Source organism: Erinaceus europaeus, chromosome 10 (assembly GCF_950295315.1).
Source record: "Erinaceus europaeus chromosome 10, mEriEur2.1, whole genome shotgun sequence".
NCBI lineage: Eukaryota > Metazoa > Chordata > Mammalia > Eulipotyphla > Erinaceidae > Erinaceus > Erinaceus europaeus.
Window position 1 is genome coordinate 29,959,722 of NC_080171.1, and position 15,590 is coordinate 29,975,311.

Here is a 15,590-nt window from a genome sequence, read left to right on the forward strand (position 1 = left end):
AGGGGGTGGAGGAAAGGGATTGATGTGAGGAGAGACTTATTTCCAAATGTACTAACAGATGAAGAAGGTGTTTATGGTGGAAATCATGTGTGAACGAATTGCAAAACTCACTGGTATGTGAGCAGCATCCATATTGCTATTGGAGAAAGATGTGGGAAGCATTTAACAGGCACTTCTGTGGGATATGCAGAGGTTCAGAATGTGCCACTAATGTAGTGGCATCTGCAGAGACCTGGAAACTCTTCACATTTCTCCTGTCACTGGCTGACTTAGCACCCTGAAAGGGACTAGCCCTGCTTGGGCTGTTACATTATACTAGGATGGCTTTTCAGATAATCATCCAGACATGGGCTCTGCATCAGAAAGTTTTGTCAGGTTCATAATATAGAATAAATAAATGCTCATTTGTTTACTTATTTATGGTATTAGAAATTGGACCCAGAATCATACCACTGACCCAGGATTTCTATTTCTATTTTTAATATGAGAGAGAGAGAGAAAGATAGATAGAGAGAGAGAGAGAGAGAGAGAGAGAGAGAGAGATCCTCAAGGTACTGCTCCACCATGACTGAAATTTCCCCTGCTGCTCGCATGGGGGACAGTGTACAGGAAGTGGGTGTTCTACTAAGTCCCCATATAGACCCCTAGAAGCACACATTTATAGTATATAATACCATATAAATAGGCCAAGAAAGTAATTGACAATAACTGAATACAATATAGGATTCAATATGTATATTGAACATAGATATTCACTCTACTCTAATTTAGTCTGCATGCATTTAAGCAATATAAAACCAACTGCTCCAATTAAGAGAAATGGGAAACTGTTTTCCTCATTTGTTCTGAAAAAAATTATCCCTACACAAATTACATATTCAGAGAGGAAGGAAGGATACAGCTAAGATGTTGAGAGAAACAGTGTAATTTACTTCTTTGTTTTTGAACACCAGCAGGTATATGTCCTGCTAAAGTTAAATATATTGGATAGATTTTCAAGGATAATTTAGGCTGTAGATAATTTCTCAAGTCAAACCTCTAGACGAAATGCATGTTGTGGGAAATACCCTATATAGCACTTAGGATTTATTTTAGTAGAAATGTGCACATATCAGCAACTGGTGTTCTGATTATAGCTAGTTACACCTGCAGTGGTTCCACAAACAAACCTTGAGAAACATGCTTCACACCTCTTCACCAGAGAATGTGCAAGAAGTGTTTGATGGGACTCTGTCAGATGTTCACACCAACCCCACTCCCTCCACCCTCACAGGGACTAACGGAAAAAGCCCAGCTAGTACTGGAACAATTCTTCTTTAGTTTTCTGGTTGGTTCTATCATGGTCAAAGCAGGCTAATCCATACCGAAGTTCAAACACCGTGTTTGGTCATGGGTGTGCATTGACCCAGCATTCAGCCTTACCCTGCAGCCTTCATCATTCATACTCTTTTCAGGTTAGTTATGTTGGTTCTTGATTTCTCTCTCCATAAATCTATGAAGTGCTTGAAACCTGAGACTTCAGATCAAAGAGTCCCTGCAAACACTTCCTGTGAGTGCTGGTGTGATAAAGTCTTACCTCCCTCATCAACTCTTGATAGAAGGGAAAACACTTTTGTGCTGAGTCTTCTTCTAGCATTTGCCCTTCTTCCATAGCCAGTCAACAGCGTCAGGTTGAGCCTGATGTAAAGTTTCGAGACGTCCTTTGAATCTGGAGAGGTGGCAGTCGTTGACTATGTGGGTCATAGTCTGTCTGTATCTGTAGCCGCAGGGGCAGTTCGGTCGTCTCTGGCTCCCCAGTGATGGAACATAGCGGAGCACCGGCCATGTCCTGTTCGATAGCGATTGAGGAGGGCCCAATCATAACGTGCTAGGTCAAAGCCGGGTTGACGCTTGCAGGGGTCTGTGATGAGGTGTTTGTTCTTTTTTTTTTTTTTTTAATTTTTTATTTAAGAAAGGATTAGTGAACAAAAGCATAAGGTAGGAGGGGTACAATTCCACACAATTCCCAACACCCAATCCCCATAACCCACCCCCTCCCCTGATAGCTTTCCCATTCTCTATCCCTCTGGGAGCATGGACCCAGGGTCGTTGAGGGATGCAGAAGGTAGAAGGTCTGGCTTCTGTAATTGCTTCCCCGCTGAACATGGGCGTTGACTGGTCGGTCCATACCCCCAGTCTGCCTCTCTCTTTCCCTAGTAGGGTGTGACTCTGGGGAAGCTGAGCTCCAGGACACATTGGTGGGGTCTTCAATCCAGGGAAGCCTAGCCAGCATCCTGGTGGCATCTGGAACCTGGTGATTGAAAACAGAGTTAACATATGAAGCCAAACAATTTGTTGAGCAATCATGGATCCCAAGCTTGGAATAGTGGAGAGGAAGTGTTAGGGAGGTACTCACTGCAAACTCTAGTGTAGTCCTGCTTTAAGGTATATATTTTGCAGTAGTTTATGGATACGTGTGCACATAAGCTCTCTCTCACAGAAACTGGTGTATATCTAGGTTATGGGACTTTGTTAGAAAGTGAACTACCTGAGATGAAATTAGAGTGTACTATTAAAGGAAAGGTCTCACCCGAGTAATGAAGCTGAAGGGTTGTCATTCCACACGTGAAGTCTCTGGATACATTCTGAGGTGAAGCATGTTGAAAAAAGCAAATGACCCCATCCAAAAATGGGCAGAGGAAATGAACAAAACATTCACCACAGAGGAGATCCAAAAGGCTAACAAACATATGAAAAACTGCTCTAGGTCACTGATTATCAGAGAAATGCAAATCAAGACAACACTAAGATACCACCTCACTCCTGTAAGAATGGCATACATCAAAAAGGACAGCAGCAACAAATGCTGGAGAGGATGTGGGGACAGAGGAACCCTTTTACATTGCTGGTGGGAATGTAAATTGGTACAGCCTCTGTGGAGAGCAGTCTGGAAAACTCTCAGAAGGCTAGACATGGACCTTCCATATGACCCAATAATTCCTCTCCTGGGGTTATACCCCAAGGACTCCATAACACCCAACCAAAAAGAGGTGTGTACTCCTATGTTCATAGCAGCACAATTCATAATAGCTAAAACCTGGAAGCAACCCAGGTGCCCAACAACAGATGAGTGGCTGAGAAAGCTGTGGTATATATACACAATGGAATACTATGCAGCTATCAAGAACAATGAACCCACCTTCTCTGACCCATCTTGGACAGAGCTAGAAGGAATTATGTTAAGTGAACTAAGTCAGAAAGATAAAGATGAGTATGGGATGATCCCACTCATCAACAGAAGCTGACTAAGAAGATCTGAAAGGGAAACTAAAAGCAGGACCTGATCAAATTGTAAGTAGGGCACCAAAGTAAAAACCCAGTGGTGAGGGGTAGGCATGTAGCTTCCTGGGCCAGTGGGGGGTGGGAGTGGGTGGGAGGGATGGGTCACAGTCCTTTGGTGGTGGGAATGGTGTTTATGTACACTCCTAGCAAAATGTAGACATAAAAATCAGTAGCTAATTAATATGAGAGGGGGAAATCAATTGTATGTCTCAAAGTTTCTCAAAAGACAAACTGAATCTTTTTAATATATAGGCTATGTATTTGATATGCGGACTCTCTCAAAAGCCTCGACCAAGTAGATTAGAAGCTTCCAATAGCACAGCTATATACAAGATACTGGGTACTGTCCAGCAAACCATAACAAAGGGACTTTTCAAAGTTAACCCAATTAACAAATAATGTGATGATAATATTAACTATTGATTGTCTTTTTGAACCCTAAGACAGCAGGAACCTCACATCTTCACTATAGAGCCCCTACTTCCCCCAGTCCTGGAACCCTTGGATAGGGCCCACTTTCCCGTATGCATCTCCCAATCCAAACCAAATAACATTGCATCTGCCGATCACAACCTAACCAAAGCAACGATTGCTACCTCAACATGCTTCACCTCAGACTGTGTCCAGAGACTTCACGTGTGGAATGACAACCCTTCAGCTTCATTACTCGAGGTGTTTGTTCTTTACCTCAGCTGACTGCCAACTCTGTTTCCAAGAGACTGCAACAGAGAAGTTCAGTGTAGGCGTAGGGGACCAGACTGGATGATGAGACGTCAAGCGTTGGACAGGGTGGGTGAAGATATCCGCGTATATTGGCAAGTCCGGTCGAGCGTAGACGTGGGAAATGAACTTAGATGATGCCGCATCCCGACGAATATCTGGTGGGGCGATGTTGCTAAGAACTGGCAGCCATGGAACCGGGGTGGAACGGATGGTTCCAGAAATTATCCTCATGGAGGAATATAATTTGGAATCGACCAAGTGGACATGGGGGCTACGGAACCATACTGGGGCACAGTATTCTGCAGTGGAATAGCATAATGCCATAGATGATGATCGCAGTGTGGAAGCACTCGCGCCCCATGAGGAGCTGGCCAGTCTTGCAATGATGTTATTGTTGCAGTTTTTATGAGATGTTCGTGAAATGACAGAGTGCGATCGAGAGTAACGCCAAGATAGACTGGGTGGGCTTCATGCCGGATTCTCGTATCGCCAAGCTGCACATTAAGCTCACGCGAGGCCGAGGCATGGTGTAGATGGAAAACAGATGATACCGTTTTTGCAGTGCTAGGGATTAGTTGCCATTTTTTACAGTAATCAGATATCAGATATCAGAGACATGTCTTTCTGAGTGACAGCAGAGAACAGCCATTCCTTTCTGGGAGGAACTTTCTTCTTTCTGGATATTTCTCACTTGTTCTGTGATTTCTTCTAGCTGCTCAGTGATGAAATGATGATGAAATTAAATGTACTTGCATTACTCTAGGGGAGGAAGAGTTTTGTTTACTTATCTAGTTGCTGGAAGCTGTGTCTGTATTAGGTTACATGGCAAAAGGAAACATAAGTTTGCAGATGGAAGTAAAGTTGCCAATTAAACAACTTTAAAAAAATTAGTGAGATTGTTGTAGGATAGTGAGTGGGCACAGTGTAATTGCAAGTGTCCTGAAACGAGGAAGAAAGAGGAGACTGGCGAGGAGGTGGCTTGGAACTGGAGGGAAAGATCTAAAAACCAAAGAATGTAGTATGTTTCTGGAAGCTGAAAACAGCAAGGAACTGCATCTTCTCCTCCCAGAGTCTCCAGCAAAGAAGTTCATGGGCAATTGGATTCATTGAGACTCAACATGGGTTTCCAGAGCTATAATATCATAAATTTGTATTGATTAAAATCTGATTTTTTTTAAAGGAATATACTATGGCTGTAATAGAAAACTGGTGCCATTCTTTTACTACAAATTTTATGTGGGTTGGCCTGGGAGATGGTATAGGAGGACTTGGATACAAAAGGTTCTGAGTTTGTTCCCTGGCATCTCACCAGAATGATGCTCTGGTTTACTATTTCATACATAAATAATCAATCTTTAAACAATTTTGGGGTTGCTTGTATTTGAGCAATTTATACTCTGAATTTATTTTAAATTAATTTTTTAAATGATTTTTAAAATTAAAATTTTTTAAACCTAAAAAATATTAAATTAAAAAATTTCTATTTATTTTGGTGGATAGAGACAGCCGGAAATCAAGAGGGAAGAGGGTGGAAGACGGAGAGAGACAGAGAGACACCTGTGGTCCTGCTTCATCACTCAGAAAGTTTTCCTCCTGCAGGTGGGGGCCAGGGGCTTGAACTCAGGTCCTTGCACATTGTAACATGTGCTCTCAACCAGGTGTGTCAACGCTTGGCCCCTGTACTGTAATTTTATACTTTGTGTAATATTTTGCATTTGATAATGGCTTTTGTCTATTCATTGCTGACTCAGGTGCTCCTTTGGGTACTTAACTAATAGTAGTTTATTTAATTGGTGCCTCAAGTCAACACTGTGAGTGTGATTAACATTCCTGTTTTCCAGAGAGCAAGCAGACTCAGAGCAATGAGGTTATAGGCCCAACCTCTGATGATTTTTTTTGGAGCAATTGTGACTCAACAGGGGCAGATCTCAGCAGCAGGGGAGGGTCTTCTTAGCTCATCCTATCACTTGGCTTTGTCTTTGGGAAGTGTTTTGTAGATGGAAAGGATTGCGCTCTATATTGCCTGATGAGATGGTGTTACACCAGAGCTCTCTCTGGGCATATTGTCCCTGAGGTGGGCTTTTTTGCAAGTCCTGGTGTTAGCTGAGAAACACAAATGCTCCCAGTCTAAAAGGAGACAACAATTCTGTTGCTTGTTAGGGAAGGAACTGGAGGGACGGTAGGGTGGGATTGAAAAGAAGGTGATGTGGATATCTTGACAATGGCATCCAATTACAAGAATATTTGCAGTCTATACTCTCTCATTCTCTAACTTGTTTTTTATCAGAGCATTGCTCAGTTCTAACTTATGGTTGTCTAGGGTATTGAACCTGGAACTTCATGATTGGGGAGATAGCATAACGGACTAATATGCAAAGGACTCTCAAGCCTGAGTCTCTAAGGTCCCAGGTTCAGTCCCTAGTACTACCATATGCCAGAGCTGAGCAGTCCTCTGGTCTTAGGATCTCTCTCTCTCATAAAATAAATAAAATATTTTTAATGTCAACTGAAAGCTCAGAGCTCTAGGCACGAAAGTCTTTTGCATAACTAATAGGTAGAACTTCTTTTGAAAATATTTATTTATTTGATAGACACAGAGAGAAATCAAGAGGAGAAGGGGAGATAGAGAGGGAAGTGGGCAGAGAGACATCTGAGCCTCACCATTCACAAAGCTTTTCCCCCTGCTTATGGGGTTGGGGGCTTGAATCTGGGTCCCTGAACCTTGGTAACTCAATCAAGTGTGCCACTGCCTGGCACCTAGGACTTCTTTTTAATAATGTTTTTATCCTATGGAGCCAAAGGAATGGCTTGACATTGCAAGAGTCTATGCAGTTTGTTCAGAACTAATGACTCTTGGATAAAAAGAGAAAGACAGTGTTTAAGGTCAGTCCCAACTATGGTTCTCCAAATTCTCTGGGTTACAGACCATGCACAGGACACTACGATCGCTTCATCCATCTGTTACCACTAGATTTTCTTTCTTTATTTTTAAAAAATATTTATTTATTTCCTTTTTGTTGCCCTTGTTTTTATTGTTGTTATAGTTATTATTATTGTTGTTATTGATGTCATCGTTGTTGGATAGGACAGAGAGAAATGGAGAGAGGAGGGGAAGATAGAGAGGGGAGAGAAAGATAGACACCTGCAGACCTGCTTCACAGCTTGCGAAGTGACTCCCCTGCAGATGGGGAGCTGGGGGCTCGAACCGGGATCCTCACGCGGGTCCTTGGGCTTTGTGCCACATGTGCTTAAGCCGCTGTGCTACCGCCTAACTCCCACCACTAGATTTTCTAATAAAAAAAAAATCAACAGCCTATGAGGTACTGCAGTGGATAAGGCATTAGACTCTCAAGCATGAGGCCCCAAGTTCAAGTCCCATCATTGCCAGTGCCAGAGGGCTGCTCTGGCTCACTCACTCTCTTCCTCTCACATTAATAATGACTCTCACATTAATAAACAAACATTTGTAATAAACCTAAATACTATACTGAAATCAGTGAGATTATGATGCTCTTGATAAGAAGACAATATAGTGTTTTCTTGGCTTTTATTTAAGTCTGCAAGGGGAAAGTAGCCTGGAAATGACGGTACACCATTGTCACATAAAGATAAAAGCCAAATGTTTCTGTCAGCCCTGTCTTAGCCCTTCCACCACACTGTAAGTGCCTCACGGTGGGACACCTGTGCACCACAGAGTATGGGATGGATGTGCAGAAGGCAGAAAGTACATTCCCCATTGTTCCAAAAATACATTCCCCATTATTCTAGGTCCAGGTCACTGAATGTTTATTTTTCAGTGTGCTGTGCTGATTTTTTTTTTTACCCTTTAGTCTTTCCAAGCTTTAGTATTGTCCAACCAAATTAAAATTCATCTCAATAATTTAGATTAATGTAAGTCTCTTCAATAGAAATGGGAATAACTTGCATAAAAAATGAGGCCATTAAAGGATTCTCTGGCAGCTGTATGTAGAAATATAGGCTGGCAGTATAATAGTTATATTAATAATCTATTTTTTATGTGCTTTTCATCCCAAAGGGTTTCAAAGAGCTTTACTAACTTTACCAGTAATGTGTGTGCCTATAAGTAATGCATGTGTGCATTAACCTTGTAGATTTTTCCTAATATCATTAGCTCCCTCCCTTTACCCCTATTTGGGTTTTAATATCTTTTATTGGTATTCTCCATGTTTACATATTATATATCTTTTATCATTTAACATATAAATTCTTCTGTTTGTGTATGCTTCATCAGTTACAATGTTAAAGTCTGAACTACCCTACATCTATATGTAATTATAGAACAGGAATTTTCAAGACTGGCAAAATAGCTCGCCTGGATAATGCACCTTCTTTGCCATTCATGCCACCCAGTCGGAACCTAGTCCCCATAGCATTGGAAGGAATATTGGTGCTATGGTGTCTCTCTGTCTCTATCTCTGTGTCCCTCTGTCTCCTTCTATCTGAACAGTCATCCTGGAGCAGTGAAGCCCCAGCAAAGACAAAAGAAAAGAAGTTATCCCCCCCCAAATAACTACAGTACTGATGTTATAAGGCATATCTGATGATACAGGGATTAAAAAATGATGACCTAAATATAAAATTTTGAGAAGCATTACTATATATTTTTTATAACTTTAAGACTTCATTAGTTAATCTCTCAAAACACCATAAACATCTACAGAGAAACCTAGTGTTAATGACATTGGAGGTAAATCTATAGATTTAATAATGTTTTTAGTAAAATTCTCACTGTTTTAGTCAACTCAGAACATTTTTAGAGACTTTTTTAAATTGAATTTTTATTGTGTGAGAGAGGATATGCATTAAACTCTAACATTTCATGCATTTCTGGGAATAGGAACAAGGGTTGTAGATATGCAGGGCACTTACTCTACAACTGATATGCAGGGCACTTACTCTACAATTCCATAGCCTTTGAAACATTAAAAAAATTTTTTTTAGGTATAAATAGTAGTGACCAGGGACAGTGGCTGAGAGCAGTACTTGAGGTTTGTGTGAGGTCCCACGTTTGATTTTTGGTACTAAATATGCCAGAATGATGCTCTGGTTCTCCTGGTTCTCTCATTATATAAATAACTGGGCTTCAATGCTGAGCATTGGCAGATTGATCCATACTCCTGTCCTGTTTCTATCTTTCTCTAGTGGGGTAGGGCTCTGGAGAAATGAGGTCCCAAGGCACATTGGTGAAGTCCTCTGCCCAGGGAAATCAGGATGGAATCATAGTAGTATCTGCCACTTGATGACTAAAAAGTGGTAAGATATAAAGCAGGACAAAGTGATTAATGAACATCCATTTTCTCTTCGTCCATTGTGCTTGCATTTTTGGTGCTGTCTTACTATTATTTTGTTAACTACCATCAGGGTTATTGCTGGAACTGAGTGCCTGCAAAATGAATCCATCACTCTCGATGGCCATCCCCCCCTTTTTTTTTTTATAGGGACAGAGAGAAATTGAGAATGGAGTAGGAGATAGAAAAGAAGTGGGAAAGGGAACCACTTGCAGCACAGCTTCACTGCTCAGGGAGCCTCCCCTCTGTAGATAGGGAACAGATGCTTGAACCTGGGTTGTACGTGTGTATTCTGCCTGGTGAGCTACTGCTGGCCCTTGGCACCATTTATGCCTTCACAAGAGAAATATGTAAATATGTAAGATACTGCTTGGACTGCCACCACAAAACCCCGTCGACTGGGTGGCTTCATTGGCAGAAACACATTTTCTTTAGGCTCTGGAAGCTGAGGTTGTGGCAGTGGGATGATTTCTGGTGATGGTCCTCCTTCTGGCCTGTAGGGGGCCATGTTCTCAGTGTGTGCTCAGATGGCTTTGTGTGGGGATAGGCAGAGAGTATGCTGTCTGTTGTCATTGTCTCTCTTTGTCTGGTGAAATGAGGGCCTCACTCTTGGTCACTTTTTCACTGTGTGGGGGAGACAGAGATAGATAGACAGACAGACAGAGCAGAGGGAGAGATCTTCTCCTTGTCAAAGCTACCTCCATTGTCATAGCACCTCTCATGTGAGTTGGGGGCCCTAACCTGAGTCAGGTGCATGTCAGTGCCGACACTCTACCTGTGAGCTACCTCTAATATTCCTCCCTTCCTTTCCCCCTTTTTCTTTTTAACTGAGGAAATGTTGCTTTACAAGACTATTTTTGTCATGGGTGACAGTCCTGCTCTCCCACAAATAGGTCCCAGCACACCTCACCCACCACCACACTGCTGTCTCCCTCCCAAGAATCCTATCAGATCAGAGCTCCCTACCCTCCTGACTTCATCTTTCTGATTGTCTCCCAAAGGTGCTGGTCCCAAAATGCATTACATTGAGGGTGGCAAGGCCGGGGAGGAGGGGGTTGGTAAGGCTTCAGTGTGTGGGTTTGGGGGAGGCACAATTCAGTCTGCAGCATTAAGTACAGTTCTTTGATAGACAAGGTAGATATTAGAAGCTATAAATCCTCTGCACTGTTATGAAATGTTGAAATAAACATATGAGAGAGGGAGCCACTGACTGTGAAGCCTCATTCTTCCCTCGGTTCTATCATCCCACACGTGCTGTGAGATAGATATCTCCAATGAAGACACCACTGTCAGCGAGTAAATGAAATATGAGTGTGACTGATTATTTTAAGAGATGAATAGCTGTTGCTAGAGCTTCTAGAATTTTCTTCTAGTGCTCAGTTGCTGCACATCACCCATCTAGGGAACCACATTCCCTTTAGTGCATGAATGCCCATATTTTGTTGGTGACCACATCATTTCCACACTGTCTCGGCAGGTGAATTCAATGCTGAATCAAAGCACACTGACTATGTCTGATTTATCAAAAAATACGGTTTTTAAATTTCATTAGAAAGAAAGAGCACTTGGCTTTCTGCTCCTAGAGCTCAGCAACCTAAAATGCAGTAGCTCCTCAGGATACCTGTGTGAGCATATTGAGTATCTGCAATTTGTTGCATCCCATTTACCTCTCATTGATTCAACAAACACTGAATATGTTGTTGTGTACCAGGCACTAGTCTTGCCCCATAGACAATAAGTATCCATTCTGAGGAGGAATGGCTATAGGGGGAAATGGATTGGGGGGAAAGTACATCAAGTAGAGCATAGGGCTGGTGTGCATGAGGTCTCTACACCCGGGGCTGCGTGTACCAGTGTTCTGGTCTGTCTCTGAAAAAAATCTTTAAGAAATAAAGTGGTGTGTGTGTGTGTGTGTGTGTGTGTGCAAATTATACAGATTGAAGAAGTAAATGCTATGGAAAAATACAAAGAAAATCAGGATGGAGGGGTTGCGACTGTATAGGGGGAACTGGGCTGCAGTTTTGAGTAAAGGGCTCAGGGTCAGCCGCAAGTGAGAGTGAGCTCTGAGCAAATATTTAAGAGATGAGAAAGTTGGATATGGGTCTGGAATGTTCTGATATCAGGAACAGTACATTTGATTGTTAGCTTGTAAGTCAGTGTATGTGGAAGTGAGAGAAAGTTAGATAATAAAGACCCAGGTTACATGGAGTTTTCTGTTGTCAGACTTTGGCTTTTACTCTGAAAGGAATGCAGAGTCAGTGTAGCTTTTGAGGGGTGAGGTGTGATATGACTTTGTTTTCAAGGAGTTTGTCTAACTGCCATGTTTATTTATTTATTTGTTTAATTATTATTATTTTAATAATAATCAGTGATCTTACCAACAAATCTATTCCTGCAATTCCAATTAACTCTATACCCTCTGAAGATTCCTACAGGTGCTTCCGCCAAACCATCTTCAAAGCAGCTTCCCAAGCCATTCCTTGTGGGAGACGTGCTAACTATACGCCTTGTCTTGATGCTGAATGCGAGCAACTACTAAAGCAGTATGATGAGTCGGGCGACCCAGATGTGGCTGACCATCTCATTGCCTCCCTGGATGCAGCACGCCAAGCCCGCTGGCAACAACTCACGGAAATTTTGAACTTCACCCATTCAGTAGGAAGGCCTGGAAGCTTCTTCACAGACTGGGTGCCGGTAGCCAACCCCCTCCCGTCTCCCATCCTCCCGTATCTCCAAACTCAGTGGCCAGTCACCTAACTCAAGTTGGACGTGCTAAGATCGACCCAGTCTGGAAAAGAGAAATTTCCCATGAGTGGTCATCCCACTTCTGTTTATCTTGTCCATCTCCAAAACTCTCTCCCTTTACACTGTCTGAACTGGAAGACGCTTTGAACAACTGCTGGCTATGATAACATCAACCCAGAACTCATTCTTAACCTGGGTCCCGCGGCAAATAAGTGGCTCGCTTCATTCCTGTCCCACATCTTGGAATCTAGGTCTATGCCCAAAGTTTGGCGTCGTGCGAAGATTATAGCGGTTTTGAAACCAAAGAAAGACCCAACACTGGCCGCCAGCTATAGACCGATTTCTCTCCTCTCCGTGTGTTACAAACTCCTCGAGAGGCTGCTTCTGTCACGTATTTCTCCTCTTACAGAGAAATTCCTATCACCCGCCCAAGCTGGTTTCCACCCAGGAAGATCTACCTGTGAACAAGCCCTGGCCCTCTCAACTTACACTGAAAATGGATTCCAGAAGAATTTAAAGACGGGTGCTGTCTTTGTTGATCTCACAGCAGCCTATGACACCGTCTGGCACCGTGGTCTCCTAGTTAAGATCTCAAGATGCCTGCCTCCATGGGTGGCCAACACTATAACGTTTCTTCTCCAAAACAGAAGATTCCGGGTGCATCTGGGTGACAAGTCTAGCAGATGGAGACTTGTCTCAAATGGCCTCCCCCAGGGCTCTGTTCTGGCTCCTACGCTATTTAATATTTACATCAATGACCTCCCAGAAACTTCTTCAAGGAAGTTCATCTACGCCAATGACATATGCTGTGCAACTCAGGCATCCAAGTTCGACATCCTCGAGGAAACACTCATGAAAGACATGTCTCTGATATCTGATTACTGTAAAAAATGGCGACTAATCCCTAGCACTGCAAAAACGGTATCATCTGTTTTCCATCTACACCATGCCTCGGCCTCGCGTGAGCTAAATGTGCAGCTTGGCGATACGAGAATCCGGCATGAAGCCCAGCCAGTCTATCTTGGCATTACTCTCAATCGCACCCTGTCATTTCACGAACATCTCATAAAAACTGCAGCAAAGGTGGGCGCGAGGAATAACATCATTGCAAGACTGGCCAGCTCCTCATGGGGTGCGAGTGCTTCCACACTACGATCATCATCTCTGGCATTATGTTATTCCACTGCAGAATACTGTGCCCCAGTATGGTTCCGTAGCCCCCATGTCCACTTGGTCGATTCCAAATTATATTCCTCCATGAGGATAATTTCTGGAACCATCCGTTCTGGAACCACCCCAGTTCCATGGCTGCCAGTTCTTAGCAACATCGCCCCACCAGATATTCGTCGGGATGCGGCATCATCTAAGTTCATTTCCCACGTCTACGCTCGACCGGACCTGCCAATATACGCAGATATCTTCGCCCACCCTGTCCAACGCTTGACGTCTCGTCACCCAATCTGGTCCCCTACACCTACACTGAACTTCTCTGTTCCAGACTCTTGGAAACAGAGTTGGCAGTCAGCTGAGGTAAAGAACAAACACCTCATCACAGATCCCTGCAAGCGTCAACCCGGCTTTGACCTAGCACGTTATGATTGGGCCCTCCTCAAACACTATCGAACAGGCCATGGCTGGTGCGCCGCTATGTTCCATCGCTGGGGAGCCAGAGACGACCCGAACTGCCCCTGCGGCTACAGACAGACTATGACCCACATAGTCAACGACTGCCACCTCTCCAGATTCAAAGGAGGTCTTGAAACTTTACATCAGGCTCAACCTGACGCTGTTGACTGGCTACGGAAGAAGGGCAAACGCTAGAAGAAGAATTATTTTAACCGGAGCACTGCTCAGCTCTGGCTGATGGTAGTGCAGGGGATTGAACCTGGGACTTTAGAGCCTCAGACATGAGAGTCTCTTTGCAGAACCATTATGCTATCTACCCTCCTATCTGCCATATTTAGTCTTACGAGTCAGGGCAAGGAAGGGCACAATAAATACAATGAAAACCATGTAGGAACCTGTCATAAGAGTCTGTTTGGATGAGTTCTGGCCAGAAAAAAACTATGGCAGTAATGAGAATAATTACTTGAGCCTCTGTTAAAGAAACAGGAAAAGCAGGGTGGGGGAGGCAAACAGTAGCACCCCAATCTGAGTTTTTGACCCACATTTATTTAAATCAGAATCTTAGTATCAATATGTCTTACAAGTTCTTACTATGCTATCTCCAAGACTTGTTTTGTGGTTACACTTGTGTTATTTCAAGACGTGTTTTGTAGTTATAGTTGCATTATTTTTAGGGCAAGTTTTGTGGTTACATGTGTGTTATTTCTTTTTTTTAATTTTAATAATATTTATTTATTTCCCCTTTTGTTGCCCTTGTTTTTTTATTGTTGTTGTAGTTATTATTGTTGTTATTGATGTTGTTGTTGTTAGATAGGACAGAGAGAAATGGAGAGAGCAGGGGAAGACAGAGGGGGAGAGAAAGATAGACACCTGCAGACCTGCTTCACTGCCTGTGAAACGACCCCCTGCAGGTGAGGAGCTGAGGGCTGGAACCCGGATCCTTATGCCTGTCCTTGTGGCTTTGAGCCACCTGCGTTTAACCTGCTGTGCTATGGCCCGACGCCCACATTTGTGTTATTTCTAAGAGCCAATCTATACCATTATTTCCTGCTAACAAAGGAATATTTATTCCATCTAGCTGTTTTTCAGGTTAAAAAGAACACTATGTACTTCTGCTGTCTGGGTAGTCTTCTATCTGACAATAAGAGTCCAAAGCACTGCAATTTCTTTATCCAAATGGTTTCCATTTGTTCTCTTATTTAACTTCTTTTTATTTTTTATTTATAAAAAGGAAACATTGACGAAACCATAGTATACGAGGATATAGCTCCACATAGTTCCCACTGTTAGAACTCCGTATCTTACTTAACTTCTGTAGGAAACCAGTTGAGAAACGATGGTGTCTGGACCAGGTAGATGCTGTGGTGGTGTTAGAAGTGGCTGAATTTTGGTTATGTTTTGAAGGCTTTGCAAAAGCCTCTTTATGACAGGCTGACTCATGGGAAAGGAAATCAGGGTTTTTCACCTGAGCTACTGGAAGGATGGAGTTTGTTACTGGTGACCACCAACTGAGGTAGGCTGTAGGTACAGTTAAGACTTGCTGGAATGACCTAATGTTTGGCTTTGGAAGTGCTTAGTTCAAGGTGTTCATTAAGTAACCATGTGAAGGTGCCCTGTAGGTTCAGAAAGCTGTGAGTCTGGAGGCCCTTAGAAAGACCAGGAACTGGAGGAAAAAGAAAAAAGGAAATTAATGCCATAGAGAACACCCATTGTGTGCTGGGTACACATCATAAGATGGACTTAAAAATCATTGTAAAGCTTCCTAAATTCTGTTCTCTGAACACCATTCTGGGTAGATTAGTAGGTATAAGGATTTAAAAAAAAAAGGTCTGTGGTCAAAAACTTGGGAAGTACATTTCACTCTCT